This window comes from Tupaia chinensis, unplaced genomic scaffold (assembly GCF_000334495.1).
Source record: "Tupaia chinensis unplaced genomic scaffold, TupChi_1.0 Scaffold000201_2, whole genome shotgun sequence".
In the NCBI taxonomy this organism is placed as follows: domain Eukaryota; kingdom Metazoa; phylum Chordata; class Mammalia; order Scandentia; family Tupaiidae; genus Tupaia; species Tupaia belangeri.
This window is the reverse complement of record NW_006159677.1, coordinates 775,360-781,333: the sequence shown is the minus strand read 5'-3', so window position 1 is coordinate 781,333 and position 5,974 is coordinate 775,360. Positions and strand designations below refer to the sequence as shown.

General features: G+C 42.4%; 1 protein-coding gene across 1 annotated transcript in view; it reads left to right on the top strand.

Annotated features, from left to right (window-relative positions):
* The window catches only part of LOC102486279 (zinc finger protein 709-like), a 27,362-nt gene that overhangs the window by 16,013 nt on the left and 5,375 nt on the right, over positions 1-5,974 (top strand). The window lies entirely within an intron of this gene.

Here is a 5,974-nt window from a genome sequence, read left to right as displayed (position 1 = left end):
TTCATTCATTTAATTTGACCAGAGAGAAACAAGGAGAGGCAAAATGAGAAAGCAAGCCACCAGGTCCAGGACTCGAACCGTGGTCAGCCCTGTGGTAGTGTCCGGCGTCTTAATCACCACACCACATGCTGGTTCCCTTTTTTATATATATATTTTTATTTGTTATTATTGTTCTTTAATTTGACAAGAGAAGGAGAGAGAGAGAGAAAGTGAGAGATCAAGCTGCCGAGTCCAAGACTTGAACCATGGTCGGCCATGTGGAGGTCCAGCATCTTAACCAACCTGCTGGCTCCCCTCCCCCCCCCTCCCCCAATGGCATTTTAAAAGCACTTTTGCAGAGGCTGGCCTTGTGGCCTGATGTTTGAGGGAGGTGGTACCCACATGGCCTACCATGTCATTCAAATTCCAGCCTAGTGGCTAGGAAAACGTACTGGATATGTATGTGTGCGTGCCCTAGTTCCCAGCAGGATAGAAAAATGGTACATCTGGCATGTTTTTCATGCTGGAATCCACACTGCAGCTGGCCATGTGGAATCTGGCTCCCTTGAGCACAAGGCTCTAAGGGTTGTCCGAATACCCTAATTTCTTTCATGTTTTAATTATTTTATTTAACTTTACCCATTATTATTATTATTATTATTCAGTTTGATCAGAGAGCAAAAGTGACAAAGCAAGCCGACAGGTCCAGGACTTGAACCGTGGTCGGCCATGTGGGAGTCCAGCTCCTTTTAACCACCACGCCACCTGCTGGCCCCACTGAATACCCTCGTTTGTATTTAGATATTTCTCTCCAACTTTTTTGTGCTGTGTTGAGGTGATCTGTTCCAGACTCGATAAAAAAAAAAATCATTGTCCTGTGCTCCTGCAGGAGTTTTGTTTACTTAGGGACTCGTTGCAGTTTTCTACCCTAATTTTCTTATGAGAAGAAACAGAGAGGAGACAGACCCTTGCATGTGATCTTCAGGAGAGTTCCTGATACTATGAAACACACCGACAATGAGTTTCCAATAAGATCTGCTCTTAATCCCTTTAAGAGTGACTGTTCGCACACTGAGAATTAGGACTTCTCTCTTTTATTTGTTTTTTTTTTCTTTTGAAAGAGAGATTTTTGCTTTTAGGGCCTGCGTACTTGCTAGAGACACAGAAAGCAAAAAGTCACTCCCCAGTGCAAATGGCCGCACTGCAACACTGCAATCTCTTCTCCATTCTCCTCTTGGGACTTTGGGCACATACACACATGCCTGGCATGAATTTTAAGGCTCCGGGTTTGGGACTCAGACCTTGGTTGGCCTTGTGGGAGTTCAGTGCCTTAACTACTATGCCACCTGCTGGCCCTGACTGCTACCTTCTATGAGAGGAGGTAGGCAGGCACAAGGAGAACCTTCAGAAGGCGTTTTGTTTGTTTGTTTGTTTGAGAGATTTTTGCTAAGAGGGCTTTTCTACTTGCCTTTTTTGAGATTTTTACATTGAGTTAAAAAACGAAAAACTCAGTATCTCAGGACCAGCAGATGGCGCAATGCTTCCATTGCTGGACTCTGACATAGTCAGCCGTGGTTCCAAGTCCCAGACCTGGTGGCTTAAAACTCACACTGGGCACACGTGTGTGTGTGTGCATGCGTGCGCATGCCCAGACTCCTGAGAGAATAGAGGAAAAGGGAATGCGGCATGGCCATCCACCTTGGGGGGTGATCTCTCGCATCCTGTCTCTCTGCTGAGTGCACAAACCCTATAGCAAAAATCTCTCCAAAAAAACCCAAACAAACAAACAAAACCTCAGTATCTCTTACTGTGTACTCAGCATCTCCATGAACAGTGAACATTTCTGTGACCAAATGTCACAGCTCACCTCCTCTTTTTTTAAACAAGTTTATGTATTCATTTTATTACTTTTAGTATTTTCTTAAACATTTCACTCGCTATAATTTTACTCAACATGAATTACACCTCAGACCAGTCCAGTTGAGAATACGATACACGTTATCATCAACAGGTAATAAACCATTTCTGTACCCCACAGATGTCTTGCCTCTCTATTTTTTCTCTCTGATTTCCTTTCCTATATTCTTCCTTTCTCCCACCCTCGTCCCACACTGTCTCCAGTGTCCATAACTAGCTTGCCTCCTTTTTTTTGATTAATTTACCAGATCCACTCAAAAAAGGAGGAGGAGGGGCCAGCAGGTAACCTAGTGGTTAGAGGCACTGGACTCTGACAAAGCCGACCACAGTTCAAATCCCAGAACTGGTGGCTTGCTTTCTCACTTTCCTCTCTCTCACTCTGGCCCTCTCTGGTCAAATAAAACAGAAAAATAAATAAAGCTAAATAAAATAATTTTTTAAAAAAATCAGGAGGTGGCCTAACAGATGGTGTTTTGATTAAGGTGCTAACTGCCACATAACTGAATGCAGTTCGAGTCCCACACTTGGTGGCGTGAAAATCAACACGTATGTGGGTGTATGCCCAAAGTCCCAGGAAGAGAAAGAATTAAGGCATGGCCATCCTCCCTGAGGGATGACTTCTCACTTTTCTTCTCTTTGTCTCTGTCTGTCTCTCTCTGGGGAGCATACCCACCCTATACCAAAAACCTTAAAAAAAAAATAAAAGAAATACAGCCTTCGGAAAACATTTATATTTATCAGCTTATTGTCAAAGCTATTGCAGAGGATACAGGTAAAGAGATGTAGTAGAAGAGATAAAGATCTTCCATGCCCTCTGTGGGTTTGCCACCCTCCAAAACCTCAGGGTGTTGGGCTAAGTACTAAGTAAAGCTCTAATCCCTGTTTTAGGTTTTCTGAGACCTCAGCATGGGTAGGACTAAAGCATGGCTGACCTTATAGAAATGAAATAGGGAAGGCTAAAGAATATGAGATGTTCATAGGTTTGGTCCTCTTATCCGGCTTCCCTTTCTTCTGGGCATGGGGCAGGACTCATCTGGAAGGAGAGTCTTCAAGTCCGGAGAAGATTGGACCCACCTTATGGGTCCCACATACCTTAGTTAGGTCAGGTAGAAAATGGAATAATTTGGAATACTCCATTCAAAACAGAGAAGGAAGAAAATTTAAAAAACAAAACAACTACAGTAGTAGTCTTCCAGGGTTTTGACAAAGTTGTTTTGAACGCTTCCACTGTTTTCTTCTTACTGAGTAGTTTCTTTTGGAGATATTTTTGCTATACTGTCCATGTGCTTGCTGGAGAGACAGACAAAAAGTGAGAAATCATTCCCCAGGTGGATGGGCATGCTGCAGTCCCTCTCCATTCTCCTCCTGGGATTTTGGGCACAAATGCATGCACACCTGGTGTGAGTTTTAAGACACCGGATCCAGGACTTGTACTGTGGTCAGCCATGTGAGAGTCCAGTGCCTTAACCACTATGCCACCTGCTGGCCTCACTACTTTTTTCTTTATTATTCTGTAGAGGGTTGTATGTTTTGGAGGGTCTGATTCTGCCATATTACTAACCTTATTCCCACTGGGCTCTCAGTTTATTTCACTAATATAAATGATTATCATTTTATGTCTTTCTCCAACTACAAGTGCACAGTAAATTCTCTGGATATAAGAAAAGTTATTTGGGGGGACCAGCAGATGGCGGAATTGCTACGTTGCTGGACTCCCATGTAGTCAACCACGGTTCGAGTCCCAAACCCAGTGGCTTTAATTCATGCGGGGCACGTGTGCATGCATGCCCAAGATCCCGAGAGGAGAATGGAGGAGAAGGGATTGCGGCGTGGCCATCCTCCCAGGGGGTGATTTCTCGCTTTCTCTCTCTATCTCTCTGTCTGTCTCTGTGTTTCTGGTGAGTGCACATGCTCTGTAGCAAAAACCTCTCAAATAAAATAATAACATTAGAATATAGTTTGTGATGAAGTACAGGAAGTAGCAGTAGAGTGAATCCATGGGCCCTCCCTGCATTTGCATATAACCATTTGTTTGCTATGGTCCCGAATAGTTGCTATTCTCTAATTAACTACTTTTTGCTGTTACGATCATCGTGACATAGCCTGCTTTGTTCATTTTTCCTTTACACAGTAATCTTTTTTAAAATTATTTTTATATAATATTTTTAAAGTTTGCTACAGGACACATACACTCAAAGAGTCAGAGAAAAAGTGAGAAAGCTTCAGGTTCAGGGCTCGAAGCACGGTTGACCATGTGGAAGTCCAGCACCTTAACCACCACACTACCTGCTGACCCTGCACAGTAATTTTTCTGTATATATGTGTGTGTGTGTGTGTGTGTGTGTATATATATATATATATATATATAAAATTATTTTTCTTCCTTCCTGTCTTCCTTTCCTTTCTTTCCTTCCTTTTTTTCCTTCCTTTCCTTCCTTTCTTCCCTTCCATTCTTCCCTTCCCTCTTCCCTTCTCTCTTCCCTTTCCTCTCTTCCCTTCCTCTCTTTCTTTTCTTTCTTTTCTTCCTTTCTTTCTTTCTTACCAGAGGGATATATAGAGAGAGAGAGCAAGAGAAAGTGAGAAAGTAAGCTGCTAGGTCTAGGGCTTGAACCACAGTTGGCCAGGTGGGAGTCCAGTGCCCTTAACCACCATACCACTTTCTGGCCCAATCTTTCTATATTTCAAGTGTGTACATAATGTTTTTTTTACCTTAATGAATCTCTTGATTTTCACGTATTTGAATTTGACAATCCCATAGAGACAGAAAGCGAGAAATCGCCCCCCAGGGGGTATGGTCACGCCGCAATCCCTTCTCCTCCATTCTCCTCTCGGGATCTTGGGCACACACGCACACGCGCCCGGCGTGAGTTTTAAGCCACCGGGTCCGGGACGCGAACCGCGGTTGACTACGTGGGAGTCCAGCGACATAGCCATTACGCTAACTGCTGGTTCCCGACAATCCCATTCTTCACCATTTATTCATTTTCCTGCGTGACAAGGTTTTCTCAACTCTTACATGAACAATGCATGTGCCTGTGCATTCTATAAATGTTCCTTTTTTTATTTTAATTTTTTTAGAGAGATTTTTGCTGTTAGGGCACGTGAGCTCACCAGAGAGACAGAGAGATGTAGACAGAAAGCAAAAAAATACCCCCTCCAGAGGGGATGACCACACTGCAATCCCTTCTTCCACTGTCCTCTCGGAATTCTGGGTATGCATGCACATGTACCTGGAGTGAGTTTCAAGCTGCTAAGTCCAGGACTTGAACCACGGTCAGTGACGTGGAAGTCCAACAACATAACCACTACACCATCTGCTAGTCCCTAAATGTTCATTTTCAATGTACAAGAAACTTTATGAATATGACTTCATAAGTATAAGCAGTCTCAACATCATAATGGTATCTACTCTGTATAGTAACTTGTCGGACTTGGTATGATAGATATTCCAGATCTTTTTTTTTTTTTTAAGAATTTGGTTCAGTTACTTATTTACCATCTCCAGCTTTTGCTGGGTCCTCGCTGCAGCCCATAATCCCATATTTCTTTTCCCAAGAGAATATTAAAACTCTTCACTATTCTCATTTCGAACAACCTTATATTCGGCTCATGACATTACTTTCTTTTTTTTTTTTTTTTTTTTAGAATTATTTCATTTAACTTTTTAAATTTTTATTTATTTTAATTTGACCAGAGAGGGACAAAGAAAGAGAGAAAGTGAGAAAGCAAGCCACCAGGTCCAAGACTCGAACTGTGGTCTGCCACATGGGAGTCTAGCGCCCTTAACCACCATGCCACCTGCTGGCCCAAATATTCTGGATCTATTGCATAGACAGACATTTGGGTTGACCCTGGCAGCACATCTTATCTCTGGATCCTAAATAAAGATGGGCGTTTTCATTTTGCTGTTGCTTTACTATATATGCCCGCTTCACCATTATAATTGCCACGTGGAAGAAAATGATTATAGACAGAGACGAATTGCAATGGCCAAATTATAGAATGAATACGTCTTTTTTTTTTTTTTAAGAATTATTTAACTTTATTTATTTACTTATTTTAATTTGACCAGAGAGGG